General features: G+C 44.1%; 14 non-coding genes across 14 annotated transcripts; all 14 read left to right on the forward strand.

Annotated features, from left to right (window-relative positions):
- The first annotated feature begins 942 nt into the window (after positions 1 to 942).
- On the forward strand, positions 943 to 1,061 carry LOC125734055 (5S ribosomal RNA). Its single transcript, XR_007393382.1, has one exon. It is a non-coding gene; the product is annotated as a 5S ribosomal RNA (ribosomal RNA).
- Positions 1,062 to 2,139: 1,078 nt separating this feature from the next.
- LOC125735581 (5S ribosomal RNA) lies at positions 2,140 to 2,258 on the forward strand. Its single transcript, XR_007394875.1, has one exon. It is a non-coding gene; the product is annotated as a 5S ribosomal RNA (ribosomal RNA).
- A 1,077-nt stretch (positions 2,259 to 3,335) lies between these two features.
- On the forward strand, positions 3,336 to 3,454 carry LOC125734966 (5S ribosomal RNA). Its single transcript, XR_007394267.1, has one exon. It is a non-coding gene; the product is annotated as a 5S ribosomal RNA (ribosomal RNA).
- A 1,282-nt stretch (positions 3,455 to 4,736) lies between these two features.
- Positions 4,737 to 4,855, forward strand: LOC125730906 (5S ribosomal RNA). The gene has a single exon (XR_007391199.1). It is a non-coding gene; the product is annotated as a 5S ribosomal RNA (ribosomal RNA).
- A 1,077-nt stretch (positions 4,856 to 5,932) lies between these two features.
- On the forward strand, positions 5,933 to 6,051 carry LOC125732731 (5S ribosomal RNA). The gene has a single exon (XR_007392101.1). It is a non-coding gene; the product is annotated as a 5S ribosomal RNA (ribosomal RNA).
- A 1,077-nt stretch (positions 6,052 to 7,128) lies between these two features.
- On the forward strand, positions 7,129 to 7,247 carry LOC125732732 (5S ribosomal RNA). Its single transcript, XR_007392102.1, has one exon. It is a non-coding gene; the product is annotated as a 5S ribosomal RNA (ribosomal RNA).
- A 1,078-nt stretch (positions 7,248 to 8,325) lies between these two features.
- Positions 8,326 to 8,444, forward strand: LOC125732733 (5S ribosomal RNA). The gene has a single exon (XR_007392103.1). It is a non-coding gene; the product is annotated as a 5S ribosomal RNA (ribosomal RNA).
- Positions 8,445 to 9,520: 1,076 nt separating this feature from the next.
- Positions 9,521 to 9,639, forward strand: LOC125730907 (5S ribosomal RNA). Its single transcript, XR_007391200.1, has one exon. It is a non-coding gene; the product is annotated as a 5S ribosomal RNA (ribosomal RNA).
- Positions 9,640 to 10,716: 1,077 nt separating this feature from the next.
- LOC125733348 (5S ribosomal RNA) lies at positions 10,717 to 10,835 on the forward strand. The gene has a single exon (XR_007392694.1). It is a non-coding gene; the product is annotated as a 5S ribosomal RNA (ribosomal RNA).
- Positions 10,836 to 11,908: 1,073 nt separating this feature from the next.
- Positions 11,909 to 12,027, forward strand: LOC125734886 (5S ribosomal RNA). Its single transcript, XR_007394188.1, has one exon. It is a non-coding gene; the product is annotated as a 5S ribosomal RNA (ribosomal RNA).
- Positions 12,028 to 13,105: 1,078 nt separating this feature from the next.
- LOC125732734 (5S ribosomal RNA) lies at positions 13,106 to 13,224 on the forward strand. Its single transcript, XR_007392104.1, has one exon. It is a non-coding gene; the product is annotated as a 5S ribosomal RNA (ribosomal RNA).
- A 1,074-nt stretch (positions 13,225 to 14,298) lies between these two features.
- LOC125734887 (5S ribosomal RNA) lies at positions 14,299 to 14,417 on the forward strand. The gene has a single exon (XR_007394189.1). It is a non-coding gene; the product is annotated as a 5S ribosomal RNA (ribosomal RNA).
- A 1,080-nt stretch (positions 14,418 to 15,497) lies between these two features.
- LOC125733045 (5S ribosomal RNA) lies at positions 15,498 to 15,616 on the forward strand. Its single transcript, XR_007392403.1, has one exon. It is a non-coding gene; the product is annotated as a 5S ribosomal RNA (ribosomal RNA).
- A 1,084-nt stretch (positions 15,617 to 16,700) lies between these two features.
- LOC125734799 (5S ribosomal RNA) lies at positions 16,701 to 16,819 on the forward strand. The gene has a single exon (XR_007394102.1). It is a non-coding gene; the product is annotated as a 5S ribosomal RNA (ribosomal RNA).
- Positions 16,820 to 20,086: the final 3,267 nt, after the last annotated feature.

The following is a 20,086-nucleotide window of genomic DNA, read 5'->3' on the forward strand; positions in this document are numbered from 1 at the left end:
TTACTCTAAATACTTCCTGGTAATTCTAGGTGCTGTAAGCTGTTCGTGCCTTTATTCCACCAGGGCGCGATCTTTTCACAAACTTGAAGACTGTCACTCCCCATTCACGTTTTACAACTTATTGTTAATGATAAAGAGACAGCTTTTTACACACAGTTTTAAACAAAGTACTGATATTATTCCTCTTCAACTGACCGCTTTGTTTTCTATGCAAAAACCACTTCGCCACAGAAGACTCGATATTATTAGCATTGCAAGTTCTGCTCTTCTCCTTTCAAAACTTGCTAAAAGCTGTATTTAAAAGAACAGATTGGCCGGGGTAATTCACACCCTTCAATGCCAGCTTAATGTTTAGGTTAGTGGGAATCACAGAGGAATTAGGGATGGAAACTTCTTTGCTGGTGGTAGAAGCGGTCTGGTGAATTTTTAGAGAGAAGAGGCCATCGATGTTTGAATGTAGAAAATTGTTCTGGCTGCAGCCTGCAGTATGGACTTGTTGGTGTGTGTAGCTCCCAGTGTTCTGACAGCGCGATGTTTTGGGGAAGCATCTGATTCAGCAGCTACCAGTGGGCTTCGTGCGGCGGAGATTTTGTGGCTGTTAGCGGAGTTGATAACAGAGGGTCGTTAATAGAAGCCTGCATGCAGTAGGCAAAGGAGTAATGTTTGCCGGCGGGGGACGTGCGGCGATTAACCTGTGCGGTAGTGAAAAGGAGTTAAAAAGAAGGAAGTGTGCGGATGCGGAAAGAATGGAATAATTGTGGTAGGCTGCCGGCTGAGTAGTTTGGTGAATGTTTGGTGTGGGTCCGGCGCTGCCGATTGGATGGTGGGGCTGCAGTGTGAGTCAGATAAAAAAAAAAAAAGAACATTAGTAGTATCCAATGGGACCAACTGGCATGTATAGAGGCGTGTAATGCAAAAGGGCTGTTTTTGGTCACGTCTCTCGCTTATGGCCATACCACCCTGAACACGCCCGATCTCATCCGATCTCGGAAGCCAAGCAGGGTAGGGTCTGGTTAGTACTTGGATGGGAGACCTCCTGGGAATACCAGGTGCTGTAAACTTTTCTCACTATTACTTTATACAGGGGGCGCTCCACTTCACGATTAATTTAAATCTATCACTCCCCTTCCATTTTACTATTTTATATATATATATATTTTTCTCTCATTCATAAAGGCAGCTTTTACACACCATTTTACTTTAAATACTTCCTGTTAATTCTAGGTGCTGTAAGCTGTTCGTGCCTTTATTCCACCAGGGCGCGATCTTCTCACAAACTTGAAGACTGTCACTCCCCATTCACGTTTTACAACTTATTGTTAATGATAAAGAGACAGCTTTTTACACACAGTTTTAAACAAAGTACTGATATTATTCCTCTTCAACTGACCGCTTTGTTTTCTATGCAAAAACCACTTCGCCACAGAAGACTCGATATTATTGGCATAGCAAGTTCTGCTCTTCTCCTTTCAAAACTTGCTAAACGCTGTATTTAAAAGAACAGATTGGCCGGGGTAATTCACACCCTTCAATGCCAGCTTAATGTTTAGGTTAGTGGGAATCACAGAGGAATTAGGGATGGAAACTTCTTTGCTGGTGGTAGAAGCGGTCTGGTGAATTTTTAGAGAGAAGAGGCCGTCGATGTTTGAATGTAGAAAATTGTTCTGGCTGCAGCCTGCAGTATGGACTTGTTGGTGTGTGTAGCTCCCAGTGTTCTGACAGCGCGACGTTTTGGGGAAGCATGTGATTCAGCAGCTACCAGTGGGCTTCGTGCGGCGGAGATTTTGTGGCTGTTAGCGGAGTTGATAACAGAGGGTCGTTAAGAGAAGCCTGCATGCAGTAGGCAAAGGAATAATGTTTGCCGGCGGGGGACGTGCAGCGATTAACCTGTGCAGTAGTGAAAAGGAGTTAAAAAGAAGGAAGTGTGCGGATGCGGAAAGAATGGAATAATTGTGGTAGGCTGCCGGCTGAGTAGTTTGGTGAATGTTTGGTGTGGGTCCGGCGCTGCCGATTGGATGGTGGGGCTGCAGTGTGAGTCAGATAAAAAAAAAAAAAAAAACCAGGAGTAGGATCCAATGGGACTAACTGGCATGTATAGACGCGTGTAATGCAAAAGGGCTGTTTTTGGTAGCATCTCTCGCTTACGGCCATCCCACCCTGAACACGCCCGATCTCGTCTGATCTCGGAAGCCAAGCAGGGTAGGGTCTGGTTAGTACTTGGATGGGAGACCTCCTGGGAATACCAGGTGCTGTATGCTTTTCTCACTTTTACTTTAAACGGGGGGCGCTCCACTTCACGATTAATTTAAATCTATCACTCCCCTTCCATTTTACTATTTTATATATATATATATTTTTCTCTCATACATAAAGGCAGCTTTTACACACCATTTTACTTTAAATACTTCCTGGTAATTCTAGGTGCTGTAAGCTGTTCGTGCCTTTATTCCTCCAGGGCGCGATCTTCTCACAAAGTTGAAGACTGTCACTCCCCATTCACGTTTTACAACTTATTGTTAATGATAAAGAGACAGCTTTTTACACACAGTTTTAAACAAAGTACTGATATTATTCCTCTTCAACTGACCGCTTTGTTTTCTATGCAAAAACCACTTCGCCACAGAAGACTCGATATTATTGGCATAGCAAGTTCTGCTCTTCTCCTTTCAAAACTTGCTAAAAGCTGTATTTAAAAGAACAGATTGGCCGGGGTAATTCACACCCTTCAATGCCAGCTTAATGTTTAGGTTAGTGGGAATCACAGAGGAATTAGGGATGGAAACTTCTTTGCTGGTGGTAGAAGCGGTCTGGTGAATTTTTAGAGAGAAGAGGCCGTCGATGTTTGAATGTAGAAAATTGTTCTGGCTGCAGCCTGCAGTATGGACTTGTTGGTGTGTGTAGCTCCCATTGTTCTGACAGCGCGACGTTTTGGGGAAGCATGTGATTCAGCAGCTACCAGTGGGCTTCGTGCGGCGGAGATTTTGTGGCTGTTAGCGGAGTTGATAACAGAGGGTCGTTAAGAGAAGTCTGCATGCAGTAGGCAAAGGAGTAATGTTTGCCGGCGGGGGACGTGCGGCGATTAACCTGTGCGGTAGTGAAAAGGAGTTAAAAAGAAGGAAGTGTGCGGATGCGGAAAGAATGGAATAATTGTGGTAGGCTGCCGGCAGAGTAGTTTGGTGAATGTTTGGTGTGGGTCCGGCGCTGCCGATTGGATGGTGGTGCTGCAGTGTGAGTCAGATAAAAAAAAAAAAAAAACCAGGAGTATGATCCAATGGGACTAACTGGCATGTATAGACGCGTGTAATGCAAAAGGGCTGTTTTTGGTCACGTCTCTCGCTTATGGCCATACCACCCTGAACACGCCCGATCTCGTCTGATCTCGGAAGCCAATCAGGGTAGGGTCTGGTTAGTACTTGGATGGGAGACCTCCTGGGAATACCAGGTGCTGTAAGCTTTTCTCACTTTTACTTTAAACGGGGGGCGCTCCACTTCACGATTAATTTAAATCTATCACTCCCCTTCCATTTTACTATTTTATATATATATATATATATATATATATATATATTATTATTTTTTTTTTCTCTCATTCATAAAGGCAGCTTTTACACACCGTTTTACTCTAAATACTTCCTGGTAATTCTAGGTGCTGTAAGCTTTTCTCACTTTTACTTTATACAGGGGGCGCTCCACTTCACGATTAATTTAAATCTATCACTCCCCTTCCATTTTACTATTTTATATATATATATATTTTTTTCTCTCATTCATAAAGGCAGCTTTTAGAAACCGTTTTACTCTAAATACTTCCTGGTAATTCTAGGTGCTGTAAGCTGTTCGTGCCTTTATTCCACCAGGGCGCGATCTTCTCACAAACTTGAAGACTGTCACTCCCCATTCACGTTTTACAACTTATTGTTAATGATAAAGAGACAGCTTTTTACACACAGTTTTAAACAAAGTACTGATATTATTCCTCTTCAACTGACCGCTTTGTTTTCTATGCAAAAACCACTTCGCCACAGAAGATTCGATATTATTGGCATAGCAAGTTCTGCTCTTCTCCTTTCAAAACTTGCTAAAAGCTGTATTTAAAAGAACAGATTGGCCGGGGTAATTCACACCCTTCAATGCCAGCTTAATGTTTAGGTTAGTGGGAATCACAGAGGAATTAGGGATGGAAACTTCTTTGCTGGTGGTAGAAGCGGTCTGGTGAATTTTTAGAGAGAAGAGGCCGTCGATGTTTGAATGTAGAAAATAGTTCTGGCTGCAGCCTGCAGTATGGACTTGTTGGTGTGTGTAGCTCCCAGTGTTCTGACAGCGCGACGTTTTGGGGAAGCATGTGATTCAGCAGCTACCAGTGGGCTTCGTGCGGCGGAGATTTTGTGGCTGTTAGCGGAGTTGATAACAGAGGGTCGTTAAGAGAAGCCTGCATGCAGTAGGCAAAGGAGTAATGTTTGCCGGCGGGGGACGTGCGGCGATTAACCTGTGCGGTAGTGAAAAGGAGTTAAAAAGACGGAAGTGTGCGGATGCGGAAAGAATGGAATAATTGTGGTAGGCTGCCGGCTGAGTAGTTTGGTGAATGTTTGGTGTGGGTCCGGCACTGCCGATTGGATGGTGGTGCTGCAGTGTGAGTCAGATAAAAAAAAAAAAAAAACAGGAGTAGGATCCAATGGGACTAACTGGCATGTATAGACGCGTGTAATGCAAAAGGGCTGTTTTTGGTCGCGTCTCTCGCTTATGGCCATACCACCCTGAACACACCCGATCTCATCCGATCTTGGAAGCCAAGCAGGGTAGGGTCTGGTTAGTACTTGGATGGGAGACATCCTGGGAATACCATGTGCTGTAAGCTTTTCTCACTTTTACTTTATACAGGGGGCGCTCCACTTCACGATTAATTTAAATCTATCACTCCCCTTCCATTTTACTATTTTATATATATATATATTTTTCTCTCATTCATAAAGGCAGCTTTTAGAAACCGTTTTACTCTAAATACTTCCTGGTAATTCTAGGTGCTGTAAGCTGTTCGTGCCTTTATTCCACCAGGGCGCGATCTTCTCACAAACTTGAAGACTGTCACTCCCCATTCACGTTTTACAACTTATTGTTAATGATAAAGAGACAGCTTTTTACACACAGTTTTAAACAAAGTACTGATATTATTACTCTTCAACTGACCGCTTTGTTTTCTATGCAAAAACCACTTCGCCACAGAAGACTCGATATTATTGGCATAGCAAGTTCTGCTCTTCTCCTTTCAAAACTTGCTAAAAGCTGTATTTAAAAGAACAGATTGGCCGGGGTAATTCACACCCTTCAATGCCAGCTTAATGTTTAGGTTAGTGGGAATCACAGAGGAATTAGGGATGGAAACTTCTTTGCTGGTGGTAGAAGCGGTCTGGTGAATTTTTAGAGAGAAGAGGCCGTCGATGTTTGAATGTAGAAAATAGTTCTGGCTGCAGCCTGCAGTATGGACTTGTTGGTGTGTGTAGCTCCCAGTGTTCTGACAGCGCGACGTTTTGGGGAAGCATGTGATTCAGCAGCTACCAGTGGGCTTCGTGCGGCGGAGATTTTGTGGCTGTTAGCGGAGTTGATAACAGAGGGTCGTTAAGAGAAGCCTGCATGCAGTAGGCAAAGGAGTAATGTTTGCCGGCGGGGGACGTGCGGCGATTAACCTGTGCGGTAGTGAAAAGGAGTTAAAAAGAAGGAAGTGTGCGGATGCGGAAAGAATGGAATAATTGTGGTAGGCTGCCGGCTGAGTAGTTTGGTGAATGTTTGGTGTGGGTCCGGCGCTGCCGATTGGATGGTGGGGCTGCAGTGTGAGTCAGATAAAAAAAAAAAAAAAACCAGGAGTATGATCCAATGGGACTAACTGGCATGTATAGACGCGTGTAATGCAAAAGGGCTGTTTTTTGTTACGTTTCTCGCTTATGGCCATACCACCCTGAACACGCCCGATCTCATCCGATCTCGGAAGCCAAGCAGGGTAGGGTCTGGTTAGTACTTGGATGGGAGACCTCCTGGGAATACCAGGTGCTGTAAGCTTTTCTCACTTTTACTTTATACAGGGGGCGCTCCACTTCACGATTAATTTAAATCTATCACTCCCCTTCCATTTTACTATTTTATATATATATATATTTTTCTCTCATTCATAAAGGCAGCTTTTACACACCATTTTACTTTAAATACTTCCTGGTAATTCTAGGTGCTGTAAGCTGTTCGTGCCTTTATTCCACCAGGGCGCGATCTTCTCACAAACTTGAAGACTGTCACTCCCCATTCACGTTTTACAACTTATTGTTAATGATAAAGAGACAGCTTTTTACACACAGTTTTAAACAAAGTACTGATATTATTCCTCTTCAACTGATCGCTTTGTTTTCTATGCAAAAACCACTTCGCCACAGAAGACTCGATATTATTGGCATAGCAAGTTCTGCTCTTCTCCTTTCAAAACTTGCTAAAAGCTGTATTTAAAAGAACAGATTGGCCGGGGTAATTCACACCCTTCAATGCCAGCTTAATGTTTAGGTTAGTGGGAATCACAGAGGAATTAGGGATGGAAACTTCTTTGCTGGTGGTAGAAGCGGTCTGGTGAATTTTTAGAGAGAAGAGGCCGTCGATGTTTGAATGTAGAAAATAGTTCTGGCTGCAGCCTGCAGTATGGACTTGTTGGTGTGTGTAGCTCCCAGTGTTCTGACAGCGCGACGTTTTGGGGAAGCATGTGATTCAGCAGCTACCAGTGGGCTTCGTGCGGCGGAGATTTTGTGGCTGTTAGCGGAGTTGATAACAGAGGGTCGTTAAGAGAAGCCTGCATGCAGTAGGCAAAGGAGTAATGTTTGCCGGCGGGGGACGTGCGGCGATTAACCTGTGCGGTAGTGAAAAGGAGTTAAAAAGAAGGAAGTGTGCGGATGCGGAAAGAATGGAATAATTGTGGTAGGCTGCCGGCTGAGTAGTTTGGTGAATGTTTGGTGTGGGTCCGGCGCTGCCGATTGGATGGTGGTGCTGCAGTGTGAGTCAGATAAAAAAAAAAAAAAAACCAGGAGTAGGATCCAATGGGACTAACTGGCATGTATAGACGTGTGTAATGCAAAAGGGCTGTTTTTGGTCGCATCTCTCGCTTATGGCCATACCACCCTGAACACGCCCGATCTCATCCGATCTCGGAAGCCAAGCAGGGTAGGGTCTGGTTAGTACTTGGATGGGAGACCTCCTGGGAATACCAGGTGCTGTAAGCTTTTCTCACTTTTACTTTATACAGGGGGCGCTCCACTTCACGATTAATTTAAATCTATCACTCCCCTTCCATTTTACTATTTTATATATATATTTTTATTTTCTCTCTTTCATAAAGGCAGCTTTTACACACCGTTTTACTCTAAATACTTCCTGGTAATTCTAGGTGCTGTAAGCTGTTCGTGCCTTTATTCCACCAGGGCGCGATCTTTTCACAAACTTGAAGACTGTCACTCCCCATTCACGTTTTACAACTTATTGTTAATGATAAAGAGACAGCTTTTTACACACAGTTTTAAACAAAGTACTGATATTATTCCTCTTCAACTGACCGCTTTGTTTTCTATGCAAAAACCACTTCGCCACAGAAGACTCGATATTATTAGCATTGCAAGTTCTGCTCTTCTCCTTTCAAAACTTGCTAAAAGCTGTATTTAAAAGAACAGATTGGCCGGGGTAATTCACACCCTTCAATGCCAGCTTAATGTTTAGGTTAGTGGGAATCACAGAGGAATTAGGGATGGAAACTTCTTTGCTGGTGGTAGAAGCGGTCTGGTGAATTTTTAGAGAGAAGAGGCCGTCGATGTTTGAATGTAGAAAATAGTTCTGGCTGCAGCCTGCAGTATGGACTTGTTGGTGTGTGTAGCTCCCAGTGTTCTGACAGCGCGACGTTTTGGGGAAGCATGTGATTCAGCAGCTACCAGTGGGCTTCGTGCGGCGGAGATTTTGTGGCTGTTAGCGGAGTTGATAACAGAGGGTCGTTAAGAGAAGCCTGCATGCAGTAGGCAAAGGAGTAATGTTTGCCGGCGGGGGACGTGCGGCGATTAACCTGTGCGGTAGTGAAAAGGAGTTAAAAAGAAGGAAGTGTGCGGATGCGGAAAGAATGGAATAATTGTGGTAGGCTGCCGGCTGAGTAGTTTGGTGAATGTTTGGTGTGGGTCCGGCGCTGCCGATTGGATGGTGGTGCTGCAGTGTGAGTCAGATAAAAAAAAAAAAAAAACCAGGAGTATGATCCAATGGGACTAACTGGCATGTATAGACGCGTGTAATGCAAAAGGGCTGTTTTTGGTCACGTCTCTCGCTTATGGCCATACCACCCTGAACACGCCCGATCTCATCCGATCTCGGAAGCCAAGCAGGGTAGGGTCTGGTTAGTACTTGGATGGGAGACCTCCTGGGAATACCAGGTGCTGTAAGCTTTTCTCACTTTTACTTTATACAGGGGGCGCTCCACTTCACGATTAATTTAAATCTATCACTCCCCTTCCATTTTACTATTTTATATATATATATATTTTTCTCTCATTCATAAAGGCAGCTTTTACACACCATTTTACTTTAAATACTTCCTGGTAATTCTAGGTGCTGTAAGCTGTTCGTGCCTTTATTCCACCAGGGCGCGATCTTCTCACAAACTTGAAGACTGTCACTCCCCATTCACGTTTTACAACTTATTGTTAATGATAAAGAGACAGCTTTTTACACACAGTTTTAAACAAAGTACTGATATTATTCCTCTTCAACTGACCGCTTTGTTTTCTATGCAAAAACCACTTCGCCACAGAAGACTCGATATTATTGGCATAGCAAGTTCTGCTCTTCTCCTTTCAAAACTTGCTAAAAGCTGTATTTAAAAGAACAGATTGGCCGGGGTAATTCACACCCTTCAATGCCAGCTTAATGTTTAGGTTAGTGGGAATCACAGAGGAATTAGGGATGGAAACTTCTTTGCTGGTGGTAGAAGCGGTCTGGTGAATTTTTAGAGAGAAGAGGCCGTCGATGTTTGAATGTAGAAAATAGTTCTGGCTGCAGCCTGCAGTATGGACTTGTTGGTGTGTGTAGCTCCCAGTGTTCTGACAGCGCGACGTTTTGGGGAAGCATGTGATTCAGCAGCTACCAGTGGGCTTCGTGCGGCGGAGATTTTGTGGCTGTTAGCGGAGTTGATAACAGAGGGTCGTTAAGAGAAGCCTGCATGCAGTAGGCAAAGGAGTAATGTTTGCCGGCGGGGGACGTGCGGCGATTAACCTGTGCGGTAGTGAAAAGGAGTTAAAAAGACGGAAGTGTGCGGATGCGGAAAGAATGGAATAATTGTGGTAGGCTGCCGGCTGAGTAGTTTGGTGAATGTTTGGTGTGGGTCCGGCACTGCCGATTGGATGGTGGTGCTGCAGTGTGAGTCAGATAAAAAAAAAAAAAAAACAGGAGTAGGATCCAATGGGACTAACTGGCATGTATAGACGCGTGTAATGCAAAAGGGCTGTTTTTGGTCACGTCTCTCGCTTATGGCCATACCACCCTGAACACACCCGATCTCATCCGATCTTGGAAGCCAAGCAGGGTAGGGTCTGGTTAGTACTTGGATGGGAGACATCCTGGGAATACCATGTGCTGTAAGCTTTTCTCACTTTTACTTTATACAGGGGGCGCTCCACTTCACGATTAATTTAAATCTATCACTCCCCTTCCATTTTACTATTTTATATATATATATATTTTTCTCTCATTCATAAAGGCAGCTTTTAGAAACCGTTTTACTCTAAATACTTCCTGGTAATTCTAGGTGCTGTAAGCTGTTCGTGCCTTTATTCCACCAGGGCGCGATCTTCTCACAAACTTGAAGACTGTCACTCCCCATTCACGTTTTACAACTTATTGTTAATGATAAAGAGACAGCTTTTTACACACAGTTTTAAACAAAGTACTGATATTATTACTCTTCAACTGACCGCTTTGTTTTCTATGCAAAAACCACTTCGCCACAGAAGACTCGATATTATTGGCATAGCAAGTTCTGCTCTTCTCCTTTCAAAACTTGCTAAAAGCTGTATTTAAAAGAACAGATTGGCTGGGGTAATTCACACCCTTCAATGCCAGCTTAATGTTTAGGTTAGTGGGAATCACAGAGGAATTAGGGATGGAAACTTCTTTGCTGGTGGTAGAAGCGGTCTGGTGAATTTTTAGAGAGAAGAGGCCGTCGATGTTTGAATGTAGAAAATAGTTCTGGCTGCAGCCTGCAGTATGGACTTGTTGGTGTGTGTAGCTCCCAGTGTTCTGACAGCGCGACGTTTTGGGGAAGCATGTGATTCAGCAGCTACCAGTGGGCTTCGTGCGGCGGAGATTTTGTGGCTGTTAGCGGAGTTGATAACAGAGGGTCGTTAAGAGAAGCCTGCATGCAGTAGGCAAAGGAGTAATGTTTGCCGGCGGGGGACGTGCGGCGATTAACCTGTGCGGTAGTGAAAAGGAGTTAAAAAGAAGGAAGTGTGCGGATGCGGAAAGAATGGAATAATTGTGGTAGGCTGCCGGCTGAGTAGTTTGGTGAATGTTTGGTGTGGGTCCGGCGCTGCCGATTGGATGGTGGGGCTGCAGTGTGAGTCAGATAAAAAAAAAAAAAAAACCAGGAGTATGATCCAATGGGACTAACTGGCATGTATAGACGCGTGTAATGCAAAAGGGCTGTTTTTTGTTACGTTTCTCGCTTATGGCCATACCACCCTGAACACGCCCGATCTCGTCCGATCTCGGAAGCCAAGCAGGGTAGGGTCTGGTTAGTACTTGGATGGGAGACCTCCTGGGAATACCAGGTGCTGTAAGCTTTTCTCACTTTTACTTTATACAGGGGGCGCTCCACTTCACGATTAATTTAAATCTATCACTCCCCTTCCATTTTACTATTTTATATATATATATATTTTTCTCTCATTCATAAAGGCAGCTTTTACACACCATTTTACTTTAAATACTTCTTGGTAATTCTAGGTGCTGTAAGCTGTTCGTGCCTTTATTCCACCAGGGCGCGATCTTCTCACAAACTTGAAGACTGTCACTCCCCATTCACGTTTTACAACTTATTGTTAATGATAAAGAGACAGCTTTTTACACACAGTTTTAAACAAAGTACTGATATTATTCCTCTTCAACTGATCGCTTTGTTTTCTATGCAAAAACCACTTCGCCACAGAAGACTCGATATTATTGGCATAGCAAGTTCTGCTCTTCTCCTTTCAAAACTTGCTAAAAGCTGTATTTAAAAGAACAGATTGGCCGGGGTAATTCACACCCTTCAATGCCAGCTTAATGTTTAGGTTAGTGGGAATCACAGAGGAATTAGGGATGGAAACTTCTTTGCTGGTGGTAGAAGCGGTCTGGTGAATTTTTAGAGAGAAGAGGCCGTCGATGTTTGAATGTAGAAAATAGTTCTGGCTGCAGCCTGCAGTATGGACTTGTTGGTGTGTGTAGCTCCCAGTGTTCTGACAGCGCGACGTTTTGGGGAAGCATGTGATTCAGCAGCTACCAGTGGGCTTCGTGCGGCGGAGATTTTGTGGCTGTTAGCGGAGTTGATAACAGAGGGTCGTTAAGAGAAGCCTGCATGCAGTAGGCAAAGGAGTAATGTTTGCCGGCGGGGGACGTGCGGCGATTAACCTGTGCGGTAGTGAAAAGGAGTTAAAAAGAAGGAAGTGTGCGGATGCGGAAAGAATGGAATAATTGTGGTAGGCTGCCGGCTGAGTAGTTTGGTGAATGTTTGGTGTGGGTCCGGCGCTGCCGATTGGATGGTGGTGCTGCAGTGTGAGTCAGATAAAAAAAAAAAACCAGGAGTAGGATCCAATGGGACTAACTGGCATGTATAGACGCGTGTAATGCAAAAGGGCTGTTTTTGGTCACGCCTCTCGCTTATGGCCATACCACCCTGAACACACCCGATCTCATCCGATCTCGGAAGCCAAGCAGGGTAGGGTCTGGTTAGTACTTGGATGGGAGACATCCTGGGAATACCAGGTGCTGTAAGCTTTTCTCACTTTTACTTTATACAGGGGGCGCTCCACTTCACGATTAATTTAAATCTATCACTCCCCTTCCATTTTACTATTTTATATATATATATATTTTTCTCTCATTCATAAAGGCAGCTTTTACACACCATTTTACTTTAAATACTTCCTGGTAATTCTAGGTGCTGTAAGCTGTTCGTGCCTTTATTCCACCAGGGCGCGATCTTCTCACAAACTTGAAGACTGTCACTCCCCATTCACGTTTTACAACTTATTGTTAATGATAAAGAGACAGCTTTTTACACACAGTTTTAAACAAAGTACTGATATTATTCCTCTTCAACTGACCGCTTTGTTTTCTATGCAAAAACCACTTCGCCACAGAAGACTCGATATTATTGGCATAGCAAGTTCTGCTCTTCTCCTTTCAAAACTTGCTAAAAGCTGTATTTAAAAGAACAGATTGGCCGGGGTAATTCACACCCTTCAATGCCAGCTTAATGTTTAGGTTAGTGGGAATCACAGAGGAATTAGGGATGGAAACTTTTTTGCTGGTGGTAGAAGCGGTCTGGTGAATTTTTAGAGAGAAGAGGCCGTCGATGTTTGAATGTAGAAAATTGTTCTGGCTGCAGCCTGCAGTATGGACTTGTTGGCGTGTGTAGCTCCCAGTGTTCTGACAGCGCGACGTTTTGGGGAAGCATGTGATTCAGCAGCTACCAGTGGGCTTCGTGCGGCGGAGATTTTGTGGCTGTTAGCGGAGTTGATAACAGAGGGTCGTTAAGAGAAGCCTGCATGCAGTAGGCAAAGGAGTAATGTTTGCCGGCGGGGGACGTGCGGCGATTAACCTGTGCGGTAGTGAAAAGGAGTTAAAAAGAAGGAAGTGTGCGGATGCGGAAAGAATGGAATAATTGTGGTAGGCTGCCGGCTGAGTAGTTTGGTGAATGTTTGGTGTGGGTCCGGCGCTGCCGATTGGATGGTGGTGCTGCAGTGTGAGTCAGATAAAAAAAAAAAAAAAAACCAGGAGTAGGATCCAATGGGACTAACTGGCATGTATAGACGTGTGTAATGCAAAAGGGCTGTTTTTGGTCGCATCTCTCGCTTATGGCCATACCACCCTGAACACGCCCGATCTCATCCGATCTCGGAAGCCAAGCAGGGTAGGGTCTGGTTAGTACTTGGATGGGAGACCTCCTGGGAATACCAGGTGCTGTAAGCTTTTCTCACTTTTACTTTATACAGGGGGCGCTCCACTTCACGATTAATTTAAATCTATCACTCCCCTTCCATTTTACTATTTTATATATATATATATTTTTCTCTCATTCATAAAGGCAGCTTTTACACACCATTTTACTTTAAATACTTCCTGGTAATTCTAGGTGCTGTAAGCTGTTCGTGCCTTTATTCCACCAGGGCGCGATCTTCTCACAAACTTGAAGACTGTCACTCCCCATTCACGTTTTACAACTTATTGTTAATGATAAAGAGACAGCTTTTTACACACAGTTTTAAACAAAGTACTGATATTATTCCTCTTCAACTGACCGCTTTGTTTTCTATGCAAAAACCACTTCGCCACAGAAGACTCGATATTATTGGCATAGCAAGTTCTGCTCTTCTCCTTTCAAAACTTGCTAAAAGCTGTATTTAAAAGAACAGATTGGCCGGGGTAATTCACACCCTTCAATGCCAGCTTAATGTTTAGGTTAGTGGGAATCACAGAGGAATTAGGGATGGAAACTTCTTTGCTGGTGGTAGAAGCGGTCTGGTGAATTTTTAGAGAGAAGAGGCCGTCGATGTTTGAATGTAGAAAATAGTTCTGGCTGCAGCCTGCAGTATGGACTTGTTGGTGTGTGTAGCTCCCAGTGTTCTGACAGCGCGACGTTTTGGGGAAGCATGTGATTCAGCAGCTACCAGTGGGCTTCGTGCGGCGGAGATTTTGTGGCTGTTAGCGGAGTTGATAACAGAGGGTCGTTAAGAGAAGCCTGCATGCAGTAGGCAAAGGAGTAATGTTTGCCGGCGGGGGACGTGCGGCGATTAACCTGTGCGGTAGTGAAAAGGAGTTAAAAAGAAGGAAGTGTGCGGATGCGGAAAGAATGGAATAATTGTGGTAGGCTGCCGGCTGAGTAGTTTGGTGAATGTTTGGTGTGGGTCCGGCGCTGCCGATTGGATGGTGGTGCTGCAGTGTGAGTCAGATAAAAAAAAAAAAACCAGGAGTAGGATCCAATGGGACTAACTGGCATGTATAGACGCGTGTAATGCAAAAGGGCTGTTTTTGGTCACGTCTCTCGCTTATGGCCATACCACCCTGAACACACCCGATCTCATCCGATCTCGGAAGCCAAGCAGGGTAGGGTCTGGTTAGTACTTGGATGGGAGACATCCTGGGAATACCAGGTGCTGTAAGCTTTTCTCACTTTTACTTTATACAGGGGGCGCTCCACTTCACGATTAATTTAAATCTATCACTCCCCTTCCATTTTACTATTTTATATATATATATATATTTTTCTCTCATTCATAAAGGCAGCTTTTACACACCATTTTACTTTAAATACTTCCTGGTAATTCTAGGTGCTGTAAGCTGTTCGTGCCTTTATTCCACCAGGGCGCGATCTTCTCACAAACTTGAAGACTGTCACTCCCCATTCACGTTTTACAACTTATTGTTAATGATAAAGAGACAGCTTTTTACACACAGTTTTAAACAAAGTACTGATATTATTCCTCTTCAACTGACTGCTTTGTTTTCTATGCAAAAACCACTTCGCCACAGAAGACTCGATATTATTGGCATAGCAAGTTCTGCTCTTCTCCTTTCAAAACTTGCTAAAAGCTGTATTTAAAAGAACAGATTGGCCGGGGTAATTCACACCCTTCAATGCCAGCTTAATGTTTAGGTTAGTGGGAATCACAGAGGAATTAGGGATGGAAACTTTTTTGCTGGTGGTAGAAGCGGTCTGGTGAATTTTTAGAGAGAAGAGGCCGTCGATGTTTGAATGTAGAAAATTGTTCTGGCTGCAGCCTGCAGTATGGACTTGTTGGCGTGTGTAGCTCCCAGTGTTCTGACAGCGCGACGTTTTGGGGAAGCATGTGATTCAGCAGCTACCAGTGGGCTTCGTGCGGCGGAGATTTTGTGGCTGTTAGCGGAGTTGATAACAGAGGGTCGTTAAGAGAAGCCTGCATGCAGTAGGCAAAGGAGTAATGTTTGCCGGCGGGGGACGTGCGGCGATTAACCTGTGCGGTAGTGAAAAGGAGTTAAAAAGAAGGAAGTGTGCGGATGCGGAAAGAATGGAATAATTGTGGTAGGCTGCCGGCTGAGTAGTTTGGTGAATGTTTGGTGTGGGTCCGGCGCTGCCGATTGGATGGTGGGGCTGCAGTGTGAGTCAGATAAAAAAAAAAAAAAAAACCAGGAGTAGGATCCAATGGAACTAACTGGCATGTATAGACGTGTGTAATGCAAAAGGGCTGTTTTTGGTCGCGTCTCTCGCTTATGGCCATACCACCCTGAACACGCCCGATCTCATCTGATCTCGGAAGCCAAGCAGGGTAGGGTCTGGTTAGTACTTGGATGGGAGACCTCCTGGGAATACCAGGTGCTGTAAGCTTTTCTCACTTTTACTTTATACAGGGGGCGCTCCACTTCACGATTAATTTAAATCTATCACTCCCCTTCCATTTTACTATTTTATATATATATATATATATATATTTTTCTCTCATTCATAAAGGCAGCTTTTACACACCATTTTACTTTAAATACTTCCTGGTAATTCTAGGTGCTGTAAGCTGTTCGTGCCTTTATTCCACCAGGGCGCGATCTTCTCACAAACTTGAAGACTGTCACTCCCCATTCACGTTTTACAACTTATTGTTAATGATAAAGAGACAGCTTTTTACACACAGTTTTAAACAAAGTACTGATATTATTCCTCTTCAACTGACCGCTTTGTTTTCTATGCAAAAACCACTTCGCCACAGAAGACTCGATATTATTGGCATAGCAAGTTCTGCTCTTCTCCTTTCAAAACTTGCTAAAAGCTGTATTTAAAAGAACAGATTGGCCGGGGTAATTCACACCCTTCAATGCCAGCTTAATGTTTAGGTTAGTGGGAATCACAGAGGAATTAGGGATGGAAACTTCTTTGCTGGTGGTAGAAGCGGTCTGGTGAATTTTTAGAGAGAAGAGGCCGTCGATGTTTGAATGTAGAAAATTGTTCTGGCTGCAGCCTGCAGTATGCACTTGTTGGTGTGTGTAGCTCCCAGTGTTCTGACAGCGCGACGTTTTGGGGAAGCATGTGATTCAGCAGCTACCAGTGGGCTTCGTGCGGCGGAGATTTTGTGGCTGTTAGCGGAGTTGATAACAGAGGGTCGTTAAGAGAAGCCTACATGCAGTAGGCAAAGGAGTAATGTTTGCCGGCGGGGGACGTGCGGCGATTAACCTGTGCGGTAGTGAAAAGGAGTTAAAAAGAAGGAAGTGTGCGGATGCGGAAAGAATGGAATAATTGTGGTAGGCTGCCGGCTGAGTAGTTTGGTGAATGTTTGGTGTGGGTCCGGCGCTGCCGATTGGATGGTGGGGCTGCAGTGTGAGTCAGATGAAAAAAAAAAAAAACCAGGAGTAGGATCCAATGGGACTAACTGGCATGTATAGACGCGTGTAATGCAAAAGGGCTGTTTTTGGTAGCATCTCTCGCTTACGGCCATACCACCCTGAACACGCCCGATCTTGTCTGATCTCGGAAGCCAAGCAGGGTAGGGTCTGGTTAGTACTTGGATGGGAGACCACCTGGGAATACCAGGTGCTGTAAGCTTTTCTCACTTTTACTTTATACAGGGGGCGCTCCACTTCACGATTAATTTAAATCTATCACTCCCCTTCCATTTTACTATTTTATATATATATATTTTTTTTTCTCTCATTCATAAAGGCAGCTTTTAGAAACCGTTTTACTCTAAATACTTCCTGGTAATTCTAGGTGCTGTAAGCTGTTCGTGCCTTTATTCCACCAGGGCGCGATCTTCTCACCAACTTGAAGACTGTCCCTCCCCATTCACGTTTTACAACTTATTGTTAATGATAAAGAGACAGCTTTTTACACACAGTTTTAAACAAAGTACTGATATTATTCCTCTTCAACTGACCGCTTTGTTTTCTATGCAAAAACCACTTCGCCACAGAAGACTCGATATTATTGGCATAGCAAGGTCTGCTCTTCTCCTCCTTTCAAAACTCGCTAAAAGCTGTATTTAAAAGAACAGATTGGCCGGGGTAATTCACACCCTTCAATGCCAGTGTTAGGTTGAAGAAACAGTTGTTAATCATTTCTGTATGATCAGCAATGAGTGTAAATATATATGTATACGTTATTTCTTATCTTCTAGCCACATACTCTTAGCTATTGTACTCTAAGTAAGTGGTTAACAGCTGCCTACTTAGATAAGAATCTCACTTCCCTCTCTTGCGCCCCCCATTGACTATAAATAAAGAAGTCAAGGGGAACCACCCTTTGTAACACATTCTGCTGTAGTTTGCATTGCAGAGAGTGTGGGTACCCTTGCAAGTAAAACTGTAACCTGTGTGTGTCTCGTAAATGTGGAGTTGGGGTGGAAACGCCGGGCGCTTTCCCCAACATAGAATTTGGTCCTTCGAGCCGGATCCGAGGAACCCTGAAGACGTCTCCAGTACGCCGAGAGAAGCGACACCGAAGTCTGTCGACAGCCACTCGAAGTCGGGTGCAAGAAAGACCTGTGATGTGAATTCGTCATCAGGCCGGTGGTTAGAACTGCGCTCGACGTCTGGTGATGTCTGAAGGACCTTGGTGACGGATCAGAGAGCACACTATACAGGTGAGAGATATGGCACCTAAGTGAGTAGGTGGCCAAGTGAGAGATACGGCACCTAAATAAGTAGGTGGCCAAGACATGCATGTGGTTGAGGTTAGCCGAAATTAACCGGGAGAGAAAGTAGGCGTTGTTGGAAATATATACAGTGTTGTATGTGGATGTGTTTTTATAGGTTTTAGATTAACCTACACGATCCACCCTAAAAGCAACAACATACTGGTGACTGAAGGATAAAGGACGGGTTTCATCCCTGAAAACTAACACCGCTGCTCTAATAGTGAGCAGTAGAAGGCCGTGTTGGTGTCCTCCTGAGGTCTCATGCCAGGGACTTGCTTTTAGGATTTTTTATTTTTTGTAGTGTATCCATTAAAAGGTAACAATGGGGAAGAATCAAAGTAAACAAATGGAACTAGAGGGAGATGAGAAGTTTATGGAAGGATATAAGCCAGGATCAGGACAAATAAGTAGTCAGAGATGGAGGAAAAAACATGGGTTTGGAGGAAAACTCCACACTCCAGATATATTAAAATTACAGGGAAACTTAAAACTGGAGATGTTACAGACTACCAATAAGAAAGAAGGTAAAGACAGAAAAAAAGAATATGTTTTTTCTGATGCATGGTTAGAACAGAGTAAATTAAGAGATAATAAAAGACAGCAAAAAAAGGGAAATAAGGAGAAAAAATTACAGGCAACTTTAATTACACTAGATGAGGAGACGGCAACAAAATCTTCTGCCGCTCCAGTTCCCTTACTGCCCCCACAAATTCCAATGATTGCGCCTGCACCAGTTCCAGCTGTAAATAGACGACAAATAGGAGGAGGGGAAACATCTCGAATGATGACCCGAGGGTCTAACCCTTCTCTGTATCCGTTAAAGGATCTGGAGACAAGTAAAGTACGCTGGCATCCAAAAAATGACACAGAACAGGAAGACTGGGAGAATGATTTGGTGTGTCCACTCGTAGAAGTGGCAAATCCAAATCGAGGCCCAAATAATGCAGGACCCGAAACTATGTTAGTATATAGACCCTGGACCGCTGAGGATAGAACAGCGGCTTTAAAAGGAATACCCCCGGTTGAAGAAGGGGTACCCGAGTTTTGGACTGCCATCCTAGAATTACAAAGTAGTTTTCATTTGAACGGCAGGGAAATGTATAGATGTCTCAGACAGTTGTTTACCCATAAATGGGGACGTGTAGCGGGAGACTTCACAGGACATGGTAATAATGATGAAGTCTTAGCACATGACTCGCAGGAACTCATACAAGCATTACGAGACTTGCGAAACAGGGTAGAGACAGCCTTCGTAAGACGCGCAGACTATGGACGAATAGCGCAATGTAAACAAAAAGATGGAGAGGAACCTGAGGATTTTATGGATAGAATGAGAGTTGTATTTAGAGGAAACTCAGGGATCCCATTTGATGAAGAGGCAGTAGGAGTGTACCAACAACAGCTAAAACGAGCTTTTGTCGCAGGCCTAAAGCCCGAATTGCGAAAATATCTTGACAAACATTGGGTACATCAGAATACTGGTTCAGTCCAACAAGCACTAGAATATGCCCAACACGCGCAGAGAGCGCAGAAACAGGAAAAGACAGACACAATATTCAGCGCCTCAGAAGTAGTAGCGCTAGTGCAAATGAATCCTCCGGGGAGGGGAGGATTCAGAGGAAGGTCAAGAGGCCGAGGAAGGGGGAGAGGTGTTTTCAGAAACAATTACAGGAATTCGTCTCAGCAAGATAACATTTGCTGGACATGCAGGAAACCTGGACACTTAGCTAGGAATTGTAGAGTAGGGAAACAACCATATAACCCAAACTCCATTGAAAACAATGATCAATGACCCCCCTCGGAGGCCCCTGTTACCGACACCATCCGAGGCAAAACAGAGGTGATTTTAAGAAAGGAAACGGAGGTCACTTTACAAGACCTTTTAGATAAGGAAATAGATTTACAAGCAGTGTGTCAGTTATTAGCAGAAAGGCAGTGGGAAACCTTGCCAAGTCGGAAGTTAGTCATAAACGGCAAAGTATATGAATGTCTGTGTGACACTGGAGCATGTAGGACTGTCCTAACCTCCAGTCCTCCCGGAGTCACATATTCTTCATCAGTCATAAATATAAAAACGGCAGGAGGTCAGACAGACAGACATCAGTTAACAAACCCAGTTGCAGTAAAAGATAAGGAAACTGGACTTGAATGTCAAGCACAGGTGTTAATAAGCCCTT

Source organism: Brienomyrus brachyistius, chromosome 2 (assembly GCF_023856365.1).
Source record: "Brienomyrus brachyistius isolate T26 chromosome 2, BBRACH_0.4, whole genome shotgun sequence".
NCBI classification, from domain to species: Eukaryota; Metazoa; Chordata; class Actinopteri; order Osteoglossiformes; family Mormyridae; genus Brienomyrus; species Brienomyrus brachyistius.